The sequence below is a fragment of the Aquarana catesbeiana genome, linkage group LG06 (genome assembly GCF_042186555.1).
Source record: "Aquarana catesbeiana isolate 2022-GZ linkage group LG06, ASM4218655v1, whole genome shotgun sequence".
NCBI lineage: Eukaryota > Metazoa > Chordata > Amphibia > Anura > Ranidae > Aquarana > Aquarana catesbeiana.
Window position 1 is genome coordinate 18922237 of NC_133329.1, and position 23773 is coordinate 18946009.

Here is a 23773-nt window from a genome sequence, read left to right on the forward strand (position 1 = left end):
CACTGCAATCACAGGAGATGGGACCTTAGGCATGACATGTTTCCAGCAACAACAGGGCGGTAGGTAAATTAAGGAGGTGTGTACATTTTGCAATTTTTTTTTCTAGTTTTCAATAGTGTAGGGAAGGATTAGAGCCCCTGTCAGATTTTTATTTCACTCTGTGTCCTCTTCTAAAGAGATTAATTTTCTCTTTCTATCCTGGTGACCATTATTAATGGGGCAGACAGTAACAAGAAAACCAAAATATGTCATCAGAACAAGAGGGGAGGAGAATTCTTCCACTGTGGACATTTATTCTGTTGACAACTGTCTAAGAGAAAAAAATTTGGCCTCACTTTGAAGGAACTTCCTCTAACTTCCTGTTGCATTTCCAGGACAGGAAGTGAAGGGAACTCTCCCAAACCAGACATACACACCAAAAATGACAAGGTCTATCCAAACAAAAAAGTTTGGGCTATAGATAGATATACTTTAATCTGAGCGCATTATGCTGAACAGCATTATCAATTTAGGTGGATTAGCTCCTTTAGGTGAACTCATATTTAGCTGGTACCATTAGGTAATGTTAAGTTGCTAGCAGTCTTATATGTGTCCTCCAGTAGAAAATTGTATTCCAAGTTCTATTAATTGCTGGTCATGTTAATAAACTCCTAAGTGCCTAATCACATGATCTCTGTCCTCAACTATCATGTAGGACCTGCACTAGGGCATGTATCACACACTTTTTTCTCCACTTTTATGCCCCATACACAATAAAAATGTGTTTTCAGCCAAGTATTAATTTGTTTACGAGTTCTAGGGAATGATTGTTCCTAAGCACCTCTCCTAGGAGTGTTGGCCACAGGTCAGCTCTTTGCCTAAGTATGGACTGGGTGTGTAAGAGAGAAAGCGCCAGGAGTAGAATGTATAAAGTCCAGATTACATTTTATTCAGCACCTTGTATCACGAAAAGTCAAACTGTCACAACAGGGTCCCCTTCATCAGAGCTACAAAAAAACCCATACAAATAAAAGATTTTTAAAGATTTTAATCAGTACTGTTGAATCAGTTCCAGCTTGGTAGATTCACTGGGATTGATTTACTAAAGGTACATAGACTGTTCACTTTGCAGGGAAAGTTGCACTTTGTAAGGGAATTTACCCAAAGCTTAGCGAATAAGGTAAGCTCTATTAACTTCCATCATCCAATCATGTGCATGCAAAAAGGCAGTTTTTTTTTATTGGATATTTTTTGATTGGATATTCTTTGAAAAATTAAATTTCACCACATTCACTAAGCTCTGAGGAATATTCCTGTGCAAAGGGAAATTTCTCTTCTAGGGTGAGCTGCCTATTTGCCTTAAATAAAACCCCATATTCTCTATTTGTCTTGGAGATCATTTTCACTGGTACAGAAAGTTATAGGAACATTTATGATTGTCTCAAAAGGAGGTGAAGGAAGACAAGGGTATTTTTCTTCCCTGTGAAGAGTGTTTTATCCTTTCCCTACTGTATCCCAAACCAAGCCTTAAGCCGTGTACACACGATCGGATTTTCCATGGGAATTGGGTGATGACAGGCTGTTGGCGGAAAATCCGACCGTGTGTACGCTCCATCGGACAATTGTTGTCGGATTTTCCCCGGACAAATGATGGATGGCAGGTTTTAAACTTTTCCGCGGACAAATGTCTGTTGTCGGATTTTCCGATCGTGTGTACACAAGTCTGTTGGACAAAAGTCCGAAGTACAAAAACGCATACTCGGAAGCAAGGATGAGTCGGAAGCGGTCGGTCTCGTAAACTAGCGTTTGTAATGGAGAATTAACATTTGTGACGCGGCAAATTATGAAATCTGGAAATGCAGCGCACAATTCTCTTCTTCTTTAATGGGATAATAATGAAGATGCTTTGCTGGTGATACTGATGGAGTTATTGCAAACAAATTTTCAAAGGCTTTTTTTTTCTAGTGATATCAAGAATAATATTATTATTATGCTTTTTTTTTTTTTTTGGGCAAGTTACCACAACACCATTATCCCGTAGTTTTTAAGATCAAAGATACAACTATGTTGGTGTCTCTTGTTAATTTTACATTGTATTTTTTTGAAATGTAACTGCCGACTCCCAAACTGTCATTTGAAGTAAAACACACAGCCAAGTATTGTTCTACACAATTTTTTTATTGTGCGTTAAAAAAAAAAAGAAAACAAATAAAATTAGACATGCTATCTGCCAATAGAGCTTAACCAAAAAGTGCATTTTGTGCATCCAAAAATATAGAAAATATAACAAATCAAATCATTATTATTCAACCAAAAAATAAAATAAAAGCCTCATGCATGTGTCCTGCTTCTTAATATAAGGGGTCAACAATGCCAAGAGTTGGTGAAAGCAGGGGTCTGTCATCTGGAGATAATTCCGAAAATCATCCAGATTATTCTCCTGGAGCTCCCGCAGCAAAGGCATATGACATAATTGGTCACGATTAATAAAGCAACCAATTTTTGGTCCAAGAAATCCTCCTCCTCCTGTTCCTGAACTGAACTTGGGTCAAAGCAATAACTCCAAGGCCAATAATAAATAACACGTTATCTCCTCCGATTCCGCAACATGTCTGGTTGACAAACGGCCAGTCAAAAGAGAACTGAAAAGCACGCAATGAAAAGTACTAAATAAAAAGCCCAAAATGAAAAGCACGAATCAACATTCACCAAACTTCTACTAACACGAAATTAGCAGAAGGAGCCCAAAGGGTAGCACTAAAGAGCTGGAAAAACCACATAGTAGGTCACTACGTTTGTGTTTGTTGGCCGAGAATTCCTTGCCATTTGTATGCAAGACGAAATCCTGGCACACACCTTCAGACAAAAGTCCGAGGTTTTGTCTGTGGAAAATAGCTGCCACAACCCCCATATCCCTTTGAAAAGCGGGCTGTCCGCTGTCAGATAAAAGTGGTCTCTGCAGCGGATTCGCCGCCAGATCACTTTTATCGCCGGCGAGAGAGTTGCCCCCCACCGCTTCCCGGTGGTCTCCGCCGCTTACCAGGGCCATCGGTAGCGGCGGAGATGATCGGGTCCTTTCTAGGCATGTGCAATTCATTTAGTTCCAAATTCGTTTTTTAACGAATTTCGAGAAATTCGTTAATTCGGGAATATCCGAATTAACGAAAACCCGTTTAACAAATTTTTTCCGAATATTCGGAAATTCGATAAAATTGGACATTCGTAAATTCGGGCATTCGCACATTCGTACATTCGCAATTTACGAATGTACTTTCGTACATTCGTACATTAGTAAATTAGTGAATTCGTAAATTTGTAAATTCTAAAATTTGGAAATCTGAAATAATAGTTAACTAATAATAACTTAACTATTAGTAATTACTAGTAACTTTTAAATTAAAGGTATTGTAATTTCCTTTCAAATTTGGCTGTTAGTGAACGTAACACATACAAATTTATCCAAAGTTATGAATGATCTGAAAAAACAGAATGGAATGTAATGAATTAATAATAATAAATAACAATAATAATAATAGCAACGTTTTATTATTATTATTTATTATTAATTTGTTCCGTTTCATTTGTTTAGATGCAGCATTCATTTTGGATAATTCGTAACTTCGGATAAATTTGTATTTGTTACGTTCACTGACAGTCAAATTTGAAAGGAAATTGCAATACCTATAATTTAATAGTTAGTTACTCTTTCAGATTTTTGAATTTTCGGGTTTTTGGATTTTCAAACTTCGAATTTACAAATTTCCGAATTTTCTAATTTACAAATGTACGATTTTACGAATTTACGAATGTACGAATTTACAAATGTACAAATGTAAAAATCTACGAATGTACGAATGAACGAATGTTAGAATTTACGAATGTACGAATGAACACATTTACGAATGAACAAATTTACGAATCGCGATCATAACGAATGACCTGAAAAACGAAAAAAAAATAATAAACTAATGAAACGAAAACTAAAATGAACAAATTTTTTGGCTGTGCACATGTCTAGTCCTTTCCCCTCTGAGGCTGGATGCCGAGTGAGGGAAAGATGGCCCCCACTCGGCTCCATACCATTGGATGAAGGAAGTAACGTCAAACATTTTTTTTAATTAAAAAAATATATATTTTCTTTTTTTGCATTTAAGTGTAAATGTGAGATCACACAAATGTGAGGTCTTTTTGACCCCAGATCTCACATTAAAGAGGTCCTGTTGTGCTTTTTTTCTATTACAAGGGGTGCTTACATTCCTTGTAATAGAAATGAAAGTGAGCCAAAAAAATGTTTTTAAACGGACAGTGTAAAAATAAAAAATAAAAAGTAAAATAAATAAAAAATTTTTTTTTAAAGCACCCAGTCTCGCCGAGCTCGCGCGCAGAAGCGAACGCATGCATAAGTAACGCCCTCATTATAAAAACAGTGTTCATACCACACATGTGTGTTATCGCCACGATTGTTAGAGCAAGAGCAATAATTATAGCAAAATACCCCCTCTGTAACTCAAAACTGGTAACCTGTAGAATTTGTGTCACATTTCCACGAGCGGGCGCAATTTTGAAGTATGACATGTTGGGTATCAATTTACTCAGCCTGAAATTATCTTTCACAATACAAAAACAATTGGGCTAACTTTACTGTTTTCTTATTTTTAAATTAAAAAAAGTGTATTTTTTTTTTTAAAAATGCGTTTGTACAACCGCTGCGCAAATACGGTGTGGCATAAAGTATTGCAACAACAGCCATTTTATTTTCTAGGGTGTCTAAAAAATAAATAAATAATGTTCGGGGGTTCTAATTAATTTTCTAGCAAAAAAAAAATGATTTTAACTTGTAAACAACAGATCTCAAAAAGAGGCTCAGTCCTTAAGTAGTTAATACATTTTAGAGAACCATAGAGTGCAAAATTAGAACTACCCAATTCTTAACATTGGTTTTGTGTTATGGCACCAAAAAGTAGTTAAAACATTTTGGAGGAGTTTTGGAAAATAGGAATTTTGGGACTTTTTTTCTCAAATGTTTTCCAAATTTTTGGTCAAAAGTTTATTGTGAAATATTATCTGACGTTATCTGACAAAAGTTCCCATGCCATCTGATCAACAGATATCTGTGGGAAAGAAAAGTTATATCATTAGCCAGATTTTTTTGTACAACAGTGAACTGTTAAAACCACTTGCCATTTTTATTTTCAGGACATTCCCTTATATGTATGTAATGCCTAGACCTAAAAAATGTCAAACATGACCCTGGAGGAGAATCAAAGGTTAATATGCAGGTCTACAGAGTCATATGAAAAAAAAATGAAAGCTCAACAATTCAACACTGAAGAGGAGTTCCAAAAGCTTCATGAAAGGTCACTAGAAGAAGCTCTTCATGAGTTTGGAAAGAGCTATGTCGCACATGAGAAGAGTCAAGATGAATACCTTCTTATGCCCTGTACACACGGTCGGACTTTCCAACGAAATATGTGCGATCGGAGCTTGTTGTCAGAAATTCCGACCGTGTGTGGGCTCCAACTGACTTTTTCCATCGGAATTTCCGACACACAAAGTTTGAGAGCAGGCTATAAAATTTTCCGACAACAAAATCCGTTCGCATAAATTCCGACCGTGTGTGGACAATTCCGACACACAAAGTGCCACGCATGCTCAGAATAAATTTCGAGACGGAACAGCTTGGTCTGGTAAAATTAGCATTTGTAATGGATATAGCACTTTCGTCACGCTGCAATGTTTTAAATCTTCTTTATAATGCTAGAAGAATGAAGTTGTTTTTCTGCTCATATTCACACAGACTTCTCACAAATTGATTTCTTTATTATTTCTCGTGATTTCATGAATATAATATTTTTATTTGTCACATCTACCGAAAATTTCTTTATTTTTAAAAAAAAATTTTTTGGTGTTATTTGTTGTATTTTCTTAAAATACAGATCTCCTGTTTTTTTTTTTAAATCCTTTTGTTTTTTAGTGATCTCCAGAATAGTTGTGAGTGTGTTCTGTGTGTCAAGTTACCACAACACCATTTTTATCTTGTCTTTTTTAATACCAAGGAGGTTGGTTGGTGTTGGTGTCCCTTTGTAATTTCACATTGTATTTTGTATTTTGGAAATGTACCTGCCTCATCACAAACTGTCCTTTTTGAAGGAAAACACACATAGACACTTTATTAAGGGGTCCTAACCAAATAAAGAGGGAGGCAATGCTGGAGAAACAGCAGAAATTGGCGAAGCCTTTGGCCCCCACAGATCAACTATTTTCAGGCAAAATTGGTGGCCTGAGGAGTCCTTATCTAAGTACAATCTGGTCCAGAAGTCCAAGAGATCATGAACAGCAGCAGATGACATGTATGTCCCCAGGCTGTAGTCATATAAGAGCCTGCATTTTTTGTCAGACCAGACTGAACCCAGGCCATAATTTCCTCGTCTTCCTTCCACTCTTCCTTCCAGGCTGTGGCTGTGGTGTTGGAGGTGTGGCAGGAGGAGAAGGATGATGCAACTCACATACGTTTCACCCCTCATCCCCTTATTTAATGTTTTATAAATGATTTCCTCACACATGAGGCATTGCCCCTCCTGCATGTCCTGCAGTTTGGTGGTAGCCATGGAGGCAAAGGCCTCTTCATGAGTGGGGGTGGCTCTGAGGGACGCAGAAGCCTCCTGAATCAGCCTGAGCGCTGAATCCTCCATGTTACTCCCCTTCCTGGGTCTTTTGTTTGGAAGGTGGAGGGGAGGAACCTGCGATTTTGTGAGGCTTCTACTGGGCCCAGGCCACCTCCTGGCTGCCATTTACCCCCGCCACCTCCTGGCTGCCACATTTCACAGCCTCCTCCTGTGTGCCACATTCCACAGCCTTCTCCTGGCTGAGGTCTTCCTGTGTATGAAAAAGGGACATATTTTTAGTTTTTTCTTCATCAATCACACACAATTTTCATCTCATGACTGTTGCAAATTAAATGTTAATAAATAGAAAAGACTATAATTCTGAGCCCAGCATTTTTCATTCTTGCCGCAATTATTTTTGCCCACTACTGTTTATTGATATGATAACGCCTTTATTAAGCAATTAGTGATCAATAATAACATCTAGTAAACATAATTTATGTTTACTAGCCAAGAAATCTGTAGAACAATGCTATACCTGACTCAAGCTGGGCTCCTCCCCTTCTTCCTGGCTGGAAGTTCCAGGTTGGACATCGGAAGCCTCAGCTGGGGTGGAAGATAGGGTGGAAGGAAGGGTTGAGAGGGATTCCCTGACTTCAGTCTGGTCTGACAGAAATTGCAGTCTCTCATAGTACCACAGCCTGGGGACATAAACGTCATTTGCTGCAGCTCCTAATCTCTGGGAATCCGTGACCTTCTTGCGCTCCCTAAGATAAGTGCTCCACAGGCCACCAATTTTGGCTTTTAAATAGGGAATGGTTGCTGTTGGGACCACCAGCTTCACCAACTCCAGCAGTTTCTCCAGCGCTGCCTGCCTCTTTTGTTTATGATTATAATGTGGGTGTTTGACCTGCCACAGACAGGGCAGCTCCCTGTACTTGTCTATGAACAGGGGGAGGAAGTTGTGATCATTGAAGCCATCCATTTTCTCTGCAAGACACAATACAAGACAAACCCTAATGTCAGGCTAAACTCTCCTAATCTTGTCCCAACATAGGCCTCAATCTCTAAGCAGTATAGGCCCAAGTTAAACTTGTACCTTCGTTATCACAAACGGCGCTTCCGATACTCCTTCCTCCGCTCACAGATTATACGTACAATGCACGCGTGTTGCGCTTTATATACACTGCGCATGCATGAAACTCCGCCCGCCCCTGACGTTCTTTCTAGTCTATTTCCCGCCCCTTCTCTTTCGGCGCAGTGGGGGAGAGCACATGGCGGAGAGACAACAGGTGCATGATAATAGCAGCAACGAGGAGGAGGAGGAAAGCGCGGAGACAGAAACGTCACGATCCCGGAGGAGATTTAAGGCCTCAAATATGGCCTTTGTTGAGATGGTGGAGATGGTGGACATATTGAAAAGGGCCGACTATGACAGGAAGTATGGACCTTACCCCAACCCAAATGTCAGAAAGGCCAAGATCATGACTAAAGTTGTGAAGAGTCTGCAGAAGAATTTTGGGGTATGACGATCCAAGGACCAACTGAGGAAACGCTGGTCGGACCTCAAATTAAGGGAGCACGATCAGTATAGAAGGATCAGGAGAGTGCTGCAAAAAAGTAAGTAGTTGTCCTGTGTTCCTATTCTTTCTTTTTATGACGTTCGTGCTGCTCCCTGTGCTTTTCTTTACTATTGTACATTTTAAAATGGCAACTTTCATGCTCATGGGCACATTAATCGTTCGTAGGAAACATTGTTCGTTCGGCCACTAAAATACAATGTTTTGGCAAGATGCAGTTCAATACGTTTTTTCGGGCCTACTTCTGTTAATAAAAGTTTGTTGTCTAGATGGGTTTCTAACTAGAATGAAATGCTAACTAGATTCTGTGTAAGGAGAGGACACTCAGCAGCTGTTTACACAACTGGATGCTGGAGCACTAGTGCGGGACAAAAGAACACCCTTTTTATTAAGGGGCCCCACGCAGGTGCTCCAGTGTATACTATAGGGGTGACTCCATCTGTGAAGCTTGCACAAAACAGGTAAGTATTCAAGCTTTACAAAGGAAAAAAAAAATTTGTTCAGCTTGGAACTCTGCCAAAACAGACAATTGTACCCCACTTATAAACAATGTTTCATATTCCTATTTCTGCCATCAAATATCTGTGTGCTAAGTATACATATTTTCGTTCACATAGGGGAGAAAAGACTCGGAGAACACCACTCATCAGAGGAGACCAGGGACCCCCCACCTCAGGAAGAAGGGGAAATCCCCCAAACCCAACCAGAGGAGGAGGAGGGAGACATTGTAGAAATTGTCACTACAACAGGTGAGTGTCTGCGACCACAGCTTCAGTTAAGAGATGGATGCCCGCATATTTATAATACATGGTGTTTTTTTTTTGTTTTTTTTTGTAGGAGATCGGGATGTTGTGGAAAAGGAATGTCATTTCACCAGTGAAAGTGCCCAGATCCTCATCGGGATGATAATGGGGTGTAACAGAGATTTAGAAAACCTAAAGCAAAACACCAATGATGTTCAAAACAAAATGAAGAACATCATTGATGTTTTTGTTGAGAATCTAAAACACACAGAAATCCCTAAATTTCTTCTATTTTTTGTGATCAAAATTTTTTATGAATGTTAAAAGCCAAATTTAGAAGATGCACACGGTGTGTCAATGTCAGGAGACTATACTCACCGAGGCCGAGATGCCGAGAGCGGCTCGCCCTTACGACCACGCGCACCCGACCCCTGGAGGTGATACAGGGAGTTGGGGGCACGCGGAGGCACGGGCTACCGGAAGGGACTGGATTCCTGGAGGAAGTCCGTGTAACTGCAGACACCAGAGAAGCTGCAAGCAAAAGGTTAGTTGAATACTGGGGTAACTGGCTAGAGCAAGTTCGTGTAACAGGCTGAGATCAAGGGTATCTGGCAGACAAGGGGTATCCGTAAAACAAGCAGAGTCAGAGGTATCCAGCAAGCAGAGAGAGTGTCCGTTAAACGTAGCAGAGGTCAGGGTATCCAGCAAGCAGAGAGAGTGTCCGTTAAACGTAGCAGAGGTCAGGGTATCCAGCAAGCAGAGAGAGTATCCTTTAAACGTAGCAGAGGTCAGGGTATCCAGCAAGCAGAGAGAGTAACACAGGGAATAGGTAAATTGCAGGGTACAGGACAGGGCACAGCTGACGACTAACCAGCAACCCGACTGGGCGCTGGAGCCGTCAGAAGTAGCCCACCGGCGAGCGCGTCAACGTGACGCGCCGCCGGGCACCCGCACGGCCACGGCGCGCACACGGGGACCGCCGTGCACCCGCGCGCGCCGCACAGCTGGGCCGCGAACGAGTGCACGGCGCAGCGTGAGTCCTCCGCGCATGCGCCGTGGAGCCCGGCGGACGGAGGCGGCTTGTGCCTCCTGACAGTGCCCCCCTCCTAAGGGCGGACACTGGACGCCCAGACTGGACATTACTTCCGGGTGGTCTCGGTGGAAGGCTTGAATTAAGCATGGTGCATGTAGGTTCCTTGCAGGTTCCCAGGAGTTATCCTCAGGTGGATAACCCTTCCACTGGATCAAATACTGCAGCTGTCTGCCCTTCTTCCTACAGTTAAGGATGGACTCCACCTCAAATTCGTTCTCACCATCCACCCTAATTGGTGGCGGAGGGGGCTCCCCTCTTTCCGAAAAGGAGTTGTCCACCACAGGCTTCAGTAAGGATACGTGGAAGACGGGGTGGATTTTATAAGTCTTCGGTAATGCTAGCTCCATAGCCACAGGGTTGATAATCCTTTTGATGGGGAAGGGACCAATAAACTTGGGTCCCAATTTCCGTGAAGGCACGGATAGTTTAAGGTTAGTAGTGGATAACCAGACTTCTTCCCCAAGTTTAAAGGTTGGATCTTCTCCCCTGCCTCGGTCATATTGCTCCTTGTAATCTGATTGAGCCTTCAGCAACATGTCCTGAATTCTTCGGAAATTTGCCTGTAAGGAGGTCACTCTGTCATGCACGGCAGGGACTGTTATTTCAGGAACATTGTTGGACAGGAAGGTGGGGTGGAAACCACAATTTGCCCAGAAAGGCGTTTGATTAGTAGCGGTATGAACCGAATTGTTATACGCAAATTCAGCGTATGGGAGAAGGCTTGCCCAGTCATCTTGGGATCCCGAGCAGAAGCATCGCAGGTATTGCTCTAGGGTCTGGTTCGTCCTCTCCGTTTGGCCGTTACTCTGAGGATGGTAGGCTGATGAGAGGCAGACTTTGATATTTAAGACTCTGCAAAGCTCCCTCCAGAATTTGGATGTGAATTGTACACCCCTGTCCGACACGATGTTCTTTGGTAAGCCATGGAGTCTGATGATCTCTTTGAGAAAAATATTGGCAGTTTCTAAGGCCGAGGGGGTGCCTTTCATGGGCAAAAAATGGGCCATTTTGGAGAGACGATCAATCACAACAAAAATGGTGGTAAAGCCCCCCGAGGCTGGCAGGTCTACTATAAAGTCCATGGAGACGTCAGACCATGGTCGTTCAGGGATTGGTAGGGGTCTTAGTAACCCCCAGGACTTGGTATTTCGCCCCTTGTTCCGCTGACACGGGGGGCAGGATGCCACATACTTCTTGCAATCCTGTCTCCACCCAGGCCACCAAAAGGAACGGGAAACCAGCTCAGACGTTTTCCTGACTCCAAAATGCCCTGCGAGTCTATGGTCGTGGCACATCTGGAGGGTTAGTGCCCGTGTCTCCTGGGGCACAAAAATTTTCCCACGGATCCAGAAGAAGTTACCATTTCTTTTTAGGGACTGCACCTCTGGTTCCGTGCAAGAGTTGGATGCTGATTTGATGGATGACATCAAATCCACTTGTGCCACCCCAAGGAAGTTTTGGGAAGAGAGGATAGTACCAGGTTCTGACGTCTGGGACTCTGCCGAGAACATCCGTGAGAGTGCGTCTGCTTTTCCATTCTTTGAACCGGGCCTATAGGATATGTGGAAGTTGAAACGGGAGAAAAATAGGGCCCAGCGGGCTTGTCTAGGTCTTAATCGCTTTGCTGTCCGTAAGTACTCCAGGTTCTTATGGTCTGTAAATATCATTACCGGATGTAATGCACCTTCGAGCAGATACCTCCATTCTTCAAGGGCAAACTTTATGGCCAGCAACTCTCTGTCACCTACATCGTAGTTTAGCTCGGGCGAGCTGAGCTTCCGAGAAGCGAATGCAACAGGGTGAAGGATAGCCTTGGGCCCTTGTCTCTGAGAGAGAATTGCTCCCGTGGCAACTTCTGAAGCGTCCACCTCCAAAACATATGGTTGAGCAGGATCAGGATGGCAGAGAATGGGAGCCGAACTGAACAGATTTTTTAATCTCAAAAAAGCCTCCTGTGCGGCCTCACTCCACCGGAAAGGGTTGTGCTGACGGGTTAGCTGGGTGATAGGTGCTACAATGGTCGAGAATCCGACAATGAATCTCCGATAGAAGTTAGCAAAACCTATGAAGCGTTGAACCCCCTTTTTATCAGCTGGAGCTGGCCAATCTTGGATGGCCTGTATCTTCTGGGGATCCATTGCGATTCCGCCGGCCGATATGATGAACCCCAGGAATTGTACCACTGATCTCTCGAATTCGCATTTTTCCATCTTTAGATAAAGCTTGTGTTGTCTTAGTATAGTAAGGACCTTCTTGACATGCCCCCTGTGTAACTCAATCGTAGGAGAGAAAATGAGTATGTCATCCAGGTAAACGACAAGGAAGTCATCCAGGTATTCTCGGAATATGTCGTTTACTAGGTGCTGGAATGTGGCTGGAGCATTGCATAGCCCGAATGGCATCACCAGATATTCGAAGTGTCCAAACCTGGATCTGAACGCTGTCTTCCATTCATCCCCGGCTCTGATTCTAACTAGGTTATAGGCCCCCCGCAGGTCTAGTTTGGAAAAGACCCTAGCAGATCGGAATCGTTGGAACAGCTCCGGGATGAGTGGTAATGGGTATCTATTTTTAATGGTAATATTGTTGAGCTGCCGGTAATCCACACAAGGTCTAAGGGACCCATCTTTCTTCCCGACGAAGAATATTCCTGCTCCAGCAGGTGAGGATGAAGGACGGATAAACCCCTTTTCCAGATTCTCCTCGATGTACTGTCTGAGCGCCTCCAGTTCGGTCTCGGAGAGAGGAAATATACGACCGAACGGGATCACGGATCCCGGCAACAGGTCGATTGGACAGTCATAAGGCCGATGAGGTGGTAGGCGGTCAGCCAGTTGTTTGTTAAAGACCTCTTGGAACTCCAGATATTCCGAGGGGATCTGTTGAAGGTTGTCTGACGAGGCAGTAACCGTGGCACACACCTTCGGAGTTAGAGGGAGGCAATGCTCCAAGCAGTATGGGGAGGAGAAGGACACCATCTTAGAGCTCCATTGGATCTGTGGATCATGAGCTTGTAACCAAGGCAGGCCAAGGATGACTGGGAAGATGGGAGAATGGATGAGATCGAGCCGTAGGAATTCCTGATGCCCGGAATCGGTAATTACTAAGATAGGCTGGGTCTCCTGGGTAATGGTACCTGAACTGGGAAGAGAGCCATCGGCTAGATGCACTTGTAGGCCTTGGGCCTTTGTTTGCAGAGGAATACGGAGGCTGCGGGCCAAGGCTGCATCCATGAAGCAGCTACAGGCCCCTGAATCAATGATGGCGGGTAGGCGAGACTCCCCTTCCGGCAGCTGCAAGGAAACAGACAACATCACATAAGATTTTGGAGCATTGTTATCCAGATGATTCATTAATCTAGGCTGAAGGAACTTACTGGGCCTTATTGGGCAATTGCGCAGGAAGTGTCCCGCTCCCCCGCAGTACAGACACAGATTGGACTGCCGTCTGCGTTGCCTTTCTTCCGAAGTTAGCGGGGCCCGGACCAGGCCTAGCTGCATGGGCTCAGCTTCAGGAGGTGTTGTAGCAGATGGTGGTGGCGTGGGTGGAGTTCTGAATGGCGTCCACGTAGGGCGTGGACCCTGAAACCGCTCCGAGCGACGTTCTCGCAAGCGCCTATCCAGCTTCGTGGCTGCCTGAATAAGCTCTTCCAGGGTCTCTGGGGTCTCCATCCTGGCTAACTCATCTTTTAGGGTTTCAGACAAGCCTTGACGGTACTGGTAGCGGAGAGCCGGCTCGTTCCAATTTGTGTCGGCCGCCCACTTGCGGAACTCCACCGTATAATCTTCGATAGGTCTTCTTCCTTGGGACAAGTGGTGGAGAGTGGCTTCAGCGGTAGCCTTCCGTTGTGGGTCATCATATAGTTGGGACATACCCTCGAAGAAGGTGTCTATGGAATTTAGCATAGGACTTCCTTGTTCCATTAAGCCATGAGCCCAGGCCTGAGGTTCCTCTGACAGCAGTGAAATAGCAAAGCCCACTTTGACAATCTCTGATGCAAATGTCCGGGGTTGAAGGGCGAAGTATAGTGAACAGGCGTTTTTAAAAGACCTGAATCTTTTACGGTCTCCAGAGAACCGTTCGGGCGTAGGGACCCTGGGTTCCGGAAGTGCCATGACAACGGTAGGGCTGGCGGCGGCCTGGGGGAGTGCCCCTTCATTGCTGGGTGCCGGAGCTGCAGTGGTGGCAGGAAGTACTCCCGCAATCTGTTGGAGGCGGCTGTCCACTTGAGCATACCCCTCCTGTAGCTTCTGGACTGAGTCGGCCAGGGTGGAGACTTGTTGGCACAGGATCTCCAAAGGAGAGCGCGCTCTGTCGGCCTCAGACATCTGGCTGGTTAGTACTGTCAGGAGACTATACTCACCGAGGCCGAGATGCCGAGAGCGGCTCGCCCTTACGACCACGCGCACCCGACCCCTGGAGGTGATACAGGGAGTTGGGGGCACGCGGAGGCACGGGCTACCGGAAGGGACTGGATTCCTGGAGGAAGTCCGTGTAACTGCAGACACCAGAGAAGCTGCAAGCAAAAGGTTAGTTGAATACTGGGGTAACTGGCTAGAGCAAGTTCGTGTAACAGGCTGAGATCAAGGGTATCTGGCAGACAAGGGGTATCCGTAAAACAAGCAGAGTCAGAGGTATCCAGCAAGCAGAGAGAGTGTCCGTTAAACGTAGCAGAGGTCAGGGTATCCAGCAAGCAGAGAGAGTGTCCGTTAAACGTAGCAGAGGTCAGGGTATCCAGCAAGCAGAGAGAGTATCCTTTAAACGTAGCAGAGGTCAGGGTATCCAGCAAGCAGAGAGAGTAACACAGGGAATAGGTAAATTGCAGGGTACAGGACAGGGCACAGCTGACGACTAACCAGCAACCCGACTGGGCGCTGGAGCCGTCAGAAGTAGCCCACCGGCGAGCGCGTCAACGTGACGCGCCGCCGGGCACCCGCACGGCCGCGGCGCGCACACGGGGACCGCCGTGCACCCGCGCGCGCCGCACAGCTGGGCCGCGAACGAGTGCACGGCGCAGCGTGAGTCCTCCGCGCATGCGCCGTGGAGCCCGGCGGACGGAGGCGGCTTGTGCCTCCTGACAGTCAACATGTGTTATCTGCCATCAGGGGAGATCAATGTACGCGTTTTGTGGGTGCAGCCCCTTCCTCAATAATAAAGTAGCTGAGAAGAAGAGGTTGCACCCACAAAACACGTCCATTGATCCTCCATGATGGCAGCTAGCACATGTTGACATTAGGCAATTTGTGTGCATCTTCTAAATTTGGCTTTTACAGGGGTGACATCACCCCATCTGCTGAATGCAATATCAAACACAGTTTGTACATACTCATGTCTGATATTGCCTTCACTTTATAAAAGTTGAACTTTGTAAGTTCCAGACTTGTGTATTGTTTCATGGTTTTAAACATGCCTGTTTTACCAATAAAAGGCCATTTATAATTAATGTGAACTTAAAAAATGTTATACACCAAAGATGTTGGTTTGTTCAAAAACTCTTTTATAAATGCACATGTGATTGTGCTTTGATTAAAAAGTTTGATAATCAACAATGTGTGGCTTCTTCTTTTAATGCTCAAAAGCATTTTTTGTAGTAAAGTTGTTGTTTTTAGTGACAATGTGGGTTATTTACTAAAGGCAAATCCACTTTACACTACAAGTGCAGTTTCAGTGCAGTCTCAAGTGCACTTGTAGTGCAAAGTGTATTTTCCTTTAGCAAATAACACCCAACAGTGCTTTCTAATTTTACACAATCACGCAATTTTCGTGACTCCCCAAATTTCGGTCATGGTGTTGAAAATTATTAATATTTTTGTCAGTAATGCATTACATACATTAACAAAACCATAAGGTGTGTGTGTAGCAGACCCACAACATAATAATAATAGTTAGCCGAAGAAGAGATTGTCACTTCATGTGTCAACGAAATTTCGTTTGCACTGTTGAAGAAAAAGGCCAAAAAATTAGAACATTAATAAAAGATAACCGAGGAGACAGCTAAAAGAAAGCCAAGCAGTAAATCAAAGCAAATATTTGTTCAGTTTCGAATATATTTTTATTTAAAAAAATGTCTCAGACATGGTCTGGCATATCGATGGCCCCCCTACCCACAAAGTATTCCATGTATCTTATACGGACCTCACGGGCATTCTGGGGGGGCAAGCCAGGACGGCCAGTTTCAAGCGCCGTCAGGGTTGGTTCATTAATATGAATTCCGGCCTCAGGCCCAACTGAGCCAGCATAGTTCAAAGAATTTCTCCTTAAAAAGTTGTGGAGAACACAGCAACACAGGATGATGTGATTGAGTTTATATTCTGCCATGTGTATGGGTGTAAGAAATAGGCAAAACTGGCTGGCCATTATTCCAAACGTATTCTCCACCACTCTTCTGGCTCTGGCCAGCCGGTAATTAAAAACCCTCTGGTCCAGGGTGAGCCTCCTCATAGGGAATGGCCGCATAAGATGGTCCCCAGCGCAAATGCTTCATCCGCAACGAAGACGAATTGGAGTCCTTCCGCATTGTCTTCTGGAGGTGGCAAGCCCAAGCTGATATTCTGGAGACACCTGTAGAACTCGGTCTGGGCGATGACTCCACCATCCGACATCTGGCCATTCTTCCCCACGTCCACATACAAGAACTTGTAAGTAGCCGACACCAACATCACAATACTATTGAACCCCTTGTAATTATAATAGTATGACCCCGAGTTGGGGGGTGGGACTATGTGGATGTGTTTTCCATCAATTGCCCCTACACAGTTGGGAAAGTCCCACCACTGGGCAAAGTGGGAGACCACAGTCTGCCATTGCTGTGGGTTGGAAGGAAACTGAGTCAAACCAGAAAATAAAAATTAGTAATTTTGCACATAAACATTGCAAGCAGATTAGACACAAACATTCTTGGCCAACATCAGTATAACATTTATTTTAGAGAGTATTTAAAGACAAAAGTATAAGGTCCACCTATCAGATTCCTCACCCCCTCTGAAGGGGGGTATTTTGGACAGGTAACCCTCTCCACTTCATTGAGAGATGAATGCATACATACTGTGCGTTAATTTGGCCAGTCCCTACTTACTTACACTATTGGCAGCCCACTGGACAGGTAAGGAGTGTCATAATACAAAAATATAAATACACACTGTCCAAATTGGAGCACAATTTTAACATTCTGCAATTGCCTATCAAGATAATAATAGGATCCAAAAACTTTAAACAGTACCATTTGAAAGTATTCAGGCAGGCCCTTGCACTACATGCTTTGGGGAATTCATACAGAAATCTGACCACAAAAGAGGTAGGTATAGTGTGTATGGGTTTGGCAAAGTCAGCAGATAGAGGATTGTTTTGGGTTGACTTAGCGGTTGGGGGGAGGGAGGGTTCCAAATGAGTTTGGCAACCAAAAAAAAAAGCCTCTGGCACTCTGCCAGAATTTAAGCACACAAATAACACTTGTACACATTTTAGGGGGTGTTTAGGGTAAAGCACTACTATGGAGCTGACAAAATACATTGTTAAGTGACTAGGCAAGGTGGAAATAGGCCCAGGAGAGCATGCTGGGGAGGTAAGTGAAGGCAAATATGTATGAAGGACAAAAAAAACGTTAAAAAAATTCCAGCATGCATGAGGACAAAGGGGACATTCACAGCATATTACAATCATGGTAATTAGGGAATGATGAAAGAAATACAATACATTATCAAACATTAAATACAATAAAATGTGATGTTAAAGGATACAAATCTTACCTTAATATAGTCCTTCTGCAGGACCTGGATGATGGCAGAACAGGTCTCTGGGATAATGATCCTCAGAGCCTGGGGGGAGATGCCTGTTGAGAACTTGAAGTCCTGCAGGCTTCTCCCCGTCGCCAAGTACTGCAACGTGGCGACTAGCCTCTGCTCCGGAGTGATGGCTTGCCGCAAGCAAGTGTCCTGCCTGCTGATATAAGGGGTCAGCAAAGCCAACAAATGGTGAAAAACGGGGTCCGTCATCCTGAGAAAGTTCCTGAAATCATCAGGATTATTCCAGAACGCACTGAAGAACAGCAAGGCCTGTGAGAAGCGACCTGAAAATCAGCAATGAGCGGACAAGAACACAATAATAACTCACTACACGCACTGCAATGCAATGCATTACCCCATACTGTGACCTGCGCCGATATCCATTGTTGTCTTTCTTTGTATTTCTCTCACAGAGCATATGCATACAACAAATTACACCCCAGAATACATTCTGCTACTCTTCCCGAGTATGGCAATACCACATGTGTGAGACTTTTACACAGCCTGGCCACATACAGAGGCCCAACATTGAAGGCCTTCAGGCGTTCTATGAGCATAAATGACACATCTCATTTCTCAACCACCTATTACACTTTTGAAGACCCTGGAACACCAGGACAATGGAATTGCCCACAAGATGACCCCATTTTGGAAAGCAAACACCCCAACGTATAATCTATGAGGCATGGGCTGCAGATAGCCCAAAGGGTCTGGTAATTGGCTGGGGGGTTACCCATGATGTTTTTCTCAATAATTTTCTTCCATTTAGCCGGGACCCGACATTACATTATAGCCGTAAGCAGTTTTAAATTACTTTTATTCCTTTAGAAATGTAATTTTGTGCAGGGAATGTTCTAAACACGGGAAATACGCTCCACTTTACAGGCATACTATAGACACCCCCCATGTATTATATTTAAAGGAATTTATCACTTTTATTCATTTCACTTTAAGCTTCATTAAAATCACTGCTCCCAGAAAAACGGACGTTTTTAAAACTTTCTTTTGCATTGATACATGTCCCCTGGGGCAGGACCCGGGTCCCCAACTCCTTTTTAGGACAATAACTTGCATATTAACCTTTAAAATTCACACTTTTGATTTCTCATGTTCAAGTCCCATAGACTTTAACGGTGTTCGAATGTTCGCGCAAACTTTCGGTCCGTTCGCATGTTCTGGATGCGAACTGAACCGGGTGGGGTGTTCGGCTCATGACTAACCATAAGCAAGGTGGCATAGTACATGGAAACGACACCAAGATGAGAACTGCAGGAAGAGAAGGCTTTCTTTTTCCCCTTCTCTGAAGAAATCCCAGTGATGGCTTTGATGTTGAACCCAAGTAGCTATGATTAGGAGAAAAGGGAACACAATTGCTGTGGATGAAAGCAAAGACACAACTATTTGAACAGTAGAAGTGTCAGAACAAGACAGCTTCGATAAAGGAACAAAGTCACAGAAGAAGTGATCAATAATATTTGTGTTGCAATAATTCAAGGTTTTCACAAAACTTAAAGAGATAGACATGATCAAAAATGCTGACATCCAGGAGACAAGAATCAGAGATAGACACATCCCGGGACTCATAATTAACCTGTAATTAAGAGGTTTGCAGATAGCAAGAAATCTATCATAGGACATTGCCGAGAGGAGAAAACTTTCCAGTGCACCCAATGACCCAAATAAGTAAAAATGAATGAAACATCCAACAAGAGAAAACTTTGCACCATCTCTACTTATTACATGGAGCATGGGGGGAGCAATGTTACTGGTAAACAAGATCTCCGACATACATAGGAGAATGTGAAAGTTTGGAGAAGAACATCAACAAGATGATCAAGAGATTGCATGATAAAGTCAGTATGTAGATAATTAGGAACATGTTGAAGAGAATTATGCCCCGTACACACGGTCGGATTTTCTGATGGAAAATGTCCGATCGGACCTTGTTGTCGGACATTCCGACCGTGTGTGTGCTCCATCGGACATTTTCCATCGGATTTTCCGACACACAAAGTTTGAGAGCAGGCTATAAAATTTTCTGACAACAAAATCCGTTGTCGGAATTTCCGATCGTGTGTATGCAAATCCGACGCACAAAGTGCCATGCATGCTCAGAATAAATAAAGAGATGAAAGCTATTGGCTACTGCCCCGTTTATAGTTCCAACGTACGTGTTTTACGTCACCGCGTTCAGAGCGATCAGATTTTCTGACAATTTTGTGTGACCGTGTGTATGCAAGACAAGTTTGAGCCAACATCCGTCAGAAAAAATCCTAGGATTTTGTTGTCTTAATGTTCGATCAATGTCCGACCATGTGTATAGGGCATAAGTCTGTAGTTAAGTGGAATTCTGAACCCAACGATGAAAACATCACTGATAGAAGACTTGTTCTGAGTGTCTGACAATTGTTGAAGGCTAGATTCCACTTGTCTTCAATCATCTGGATACAAAATGTGTTTTTAGACATTGATGGCACTGTTTTCATGTCTATCATGTGAAGATCTTTTTCCCCTCATAATTTGTTTCTGGTTTTATTTACTAAAATCTATGTCATACCTTAAGGCGGTCATAGATGGACCAATTTTCTTTTCTGCAACCACAGGTTACAGGTAAGAAAATTGCTTAATAATTAATTATAATCTAAGCATTATGCCCTATACCACAACCGTAATCCAGCTAACACTCTATTTCTGGGGATAGACAGATATAGTGCTCCTTGGAGGGGGGGCTCTCTGGTCAGGGAACTATCAAGACTGGAGATGGCATGGATCCATCGGGTACGATGCTATACCCCTCATGGCCTGAATATTGATACCGATCTAAATGCCTTTATTGATAACAGTTAATATTTAGATCATTTGTCTCACTCTGAGCTCAAGGTGACCTGCTGCTACCTTTTTTATGGGGGGAACACAAACTGATGTAGGACCCCACTTTTCCTTATTAGGAACACATAGCGATATGCATTTTTCTGCATATAAGAGACGAGGGGAAGCGACTAATTAATTTTCACCCAGATAGATATACGGGGACATAGAGGATATCATGTGGCCAAATTTGATATTGTCTTTATGTTCTCCACTTATCCATAATCCCTGTTTGGTTTTTTCTTGGGATAATGGAACCTGGGATTTCCTATTCCCAAGTTTTTTGTCCTTGCTGAAGCGAAGAAAATATTTCATATCTGCTATAGAGATAGGCTTGTGGCATAGATACGCACTGGCAAATTAGTTTAAACATTCAAGTTAGGTTCACACGTTTTGGAAAAAGTTTTCTTGTGAGAAAGGAAACTTCTTTCCGATAGGGAACTTTTTAACATAGGGGAGATAGTACCATTTGATATTTTTATTCAAATAATGTGCCAAACTCTGGGACTGTGAGGAACACCCAGACTTGCACTGTTTTAATTGTTCATATTTTATTATTTATTTTTTATTTTTACATTTTTTATGTTGTTTTCTGCCCACATCTCGAGGAGTTGATAAATGTTTGTTGTGGCACCTGTGATTATCATAATTATCCTTGTGGCGACAACTTCAGAAGAAGTGGGGACTAGGGGAAATTTCTTCCAAACACTGTATATGGCCATGCATTTGTCCATCCCGGAAAGGGCATATGCCCTCTTTAAAAATGGCGATAATGACAGCATGTTTTCAGTTGTCAAAACAGGATATGCCACTGTAGATAGAAGGTTTTTTACTATGAACACCATCATAGGGGTCGAGATGGGATGGAGAGGATTAGTGCCAAACAAATGGAATCCTTTTCACACATATAACCAAGCCACAGATCCATCCGTGCGAGAGAAGGGCATTTTTGCTCTCTTTCAAAATGGCGATCATGATCGCGGGACACCTTGAGCTCGGATGGGGGCGTTTCTATCTATCTGGTAGGATACTTATAGGTGGTGAGTCAGCACGCCGCCCGTGCCCCTGGAAGACATCACCTCTGACGAAACGGCGTAGGGAGGAGCGACGTGCTGACGTCACCACGATCCTCGCTGATCCCGGAAGTCACGGGCAGCAGTGTGCAGCCGGCCGGCAATTATATATGCGATTACTATTTCTACTACCATGTGAGTGTGATTCTTTTATTTAATTTTAAATAAAGTGTTAAACTTGTTACGCTATGGGAGCCTTTGTCACTTATTTTTCATGACAATCGAGTGACCATTCGCCACACAGAGGACTCCCATCCTAGAGGTTTATGAGTGTCACCTTCCGGGTCCATACCCGAGGCTGGGGTTATACAGCCATATGCCTGCTTGATCTCCCGAAAAGAGATCTTTGGAGTCGGTAAGGGGACATCTTTCTACATAGGTGGAGGAGTTTTTTCTATCATCACTGAACCCTGGGTGTTTTAATTATTATGCTATACACCATTCGGATGTTCACCACTCTCTTCCTGGCATTGATCCTGCCTCTATAAGAACTATACACCTTTTGTGCACTTTGCAGATTGGACTTTATGTTGCTTATTAAGTTTTTTGGTTATTACTGTGTGGGTCATGTCATCACTGTTATAATTCACGCATAGAAATAGATATTTGTCAATATGCATTCACTATTTTATTTGTTTTATGTCATTTATTGTAGCGCAGCCTTTAAATTTTGATTTGTATAACAGATGGATGTGTCTCACATTGTATGGTTGCAGCTTGTTCACATATAATTTTCACTTGGGGATAGCGCAGTAATTTTTTTTTATTTTACAAGAAAATTGCTTGATTCCCCCATCAGTACAGTCAGTGTTAATGGGGGGGATTCCTCCCGTGGGTCCATTGCGTTCTCCCTACGGGAAAGGGGGGGGGGGCAACTAGCAATAATTGCATGTAAAATCCATTGATCAATCAATCAATTTGGGTACATTCGGCTTGCTCATACATGGTTTGAATCTTGGCTGGTGTCTGCTAAACCGACCAGGATTTGAACTGTCTATGACCGGCTTTGCTTGATATTTTAAATATAGGAACCATTTTTGATCTATTATATAAAATGAATGAAAAAATGGAAAGTAGGACCCCTCACAACGTTATTGGTAGGTGAGTGGAGCAAATCATTTAGATGTGGAAACATTATCACCAATGTTTAGATGGATATCAACCTAGTGAGTGATTCAGTCAACTGCCATTAAAATAAATATTATAGGTGAATAGATTGGCACCTCAAGCAAATCAACAGGATCTACACACTATTAGGTCCCTTTTACACTGATCTGTTTTTGATGCATTGTTGGGGTAAAAAAAAAGAAAAAGCAGAAGAAAAATTAATGAAAACTGTATCCCTTTAAATCCTATGGAACACTTTACACTTTAGTGCTGTGCACTTTTAAAAGTCCTGCATGCTGCATTGTTGGTGCATGTTTAACCACTAGCCAACCTGCTCACGCAGATATACGTTGGCAGGTTGGCAGCGGTGCGTGGAACCCTGAATGGGTAAGTTGGTGCCTTTAGGAGCCATAGCAGGTGCGCGCGTCTGCTGCACGGCGGGGGGGACCCGATGTGCATGGCCAGCGGTCGCGATGGCAGGAGAGCCAGAATGGGGATTTGTGTGTGTAAACACACAAATCCCCATTCTGTCAGGAGAGGAGACACAGGAGAAGAGAGACAGATCGTCTGTTCCTACTAATCAGGAACAGCGATCGGTCTCCTCCTCTAGTCAGTCCCATCCCCCCTACAGCTGGAACACACATGAGGCAATGCATTTAACCCCTTGATCTCCCTCTAGTGTTAACCCCTTCCCTGCCAGTGACATTTACAGAGTAATCAGTGCATTTTTATAGCACTGATCACTTTATAAATGTCAGTGGTCCCAAAATAGTGTCAAAAGTGTTTGATCTGTCTGCCACAATGTCGCAGTACCGCTAAATATCACAGATCGCCACCATTACTAGTAAAAAAATTAAAAAATTCTAAAAATGCCATAAATCTGTCCCTTATTTTGTAGACGTTAGAACTTTTGTGCAAACCAATCAATATACACTTATTGTGAT

General features: G+C 43.4%; 1 pseudogene; it reads right to left on the bottom strand.

The window, feature by feature from the left end:
- Positions 1 to 5079: 5079 nt before the first annotated feature.
- On the bottom strand, positions 5080 to 20352 carry LOC141147872 (olfactory receptor 6B2-like; annotated as a pseudogene).
- Positions 20353 to 23773: the final 3421 nt, after the last annotated feature.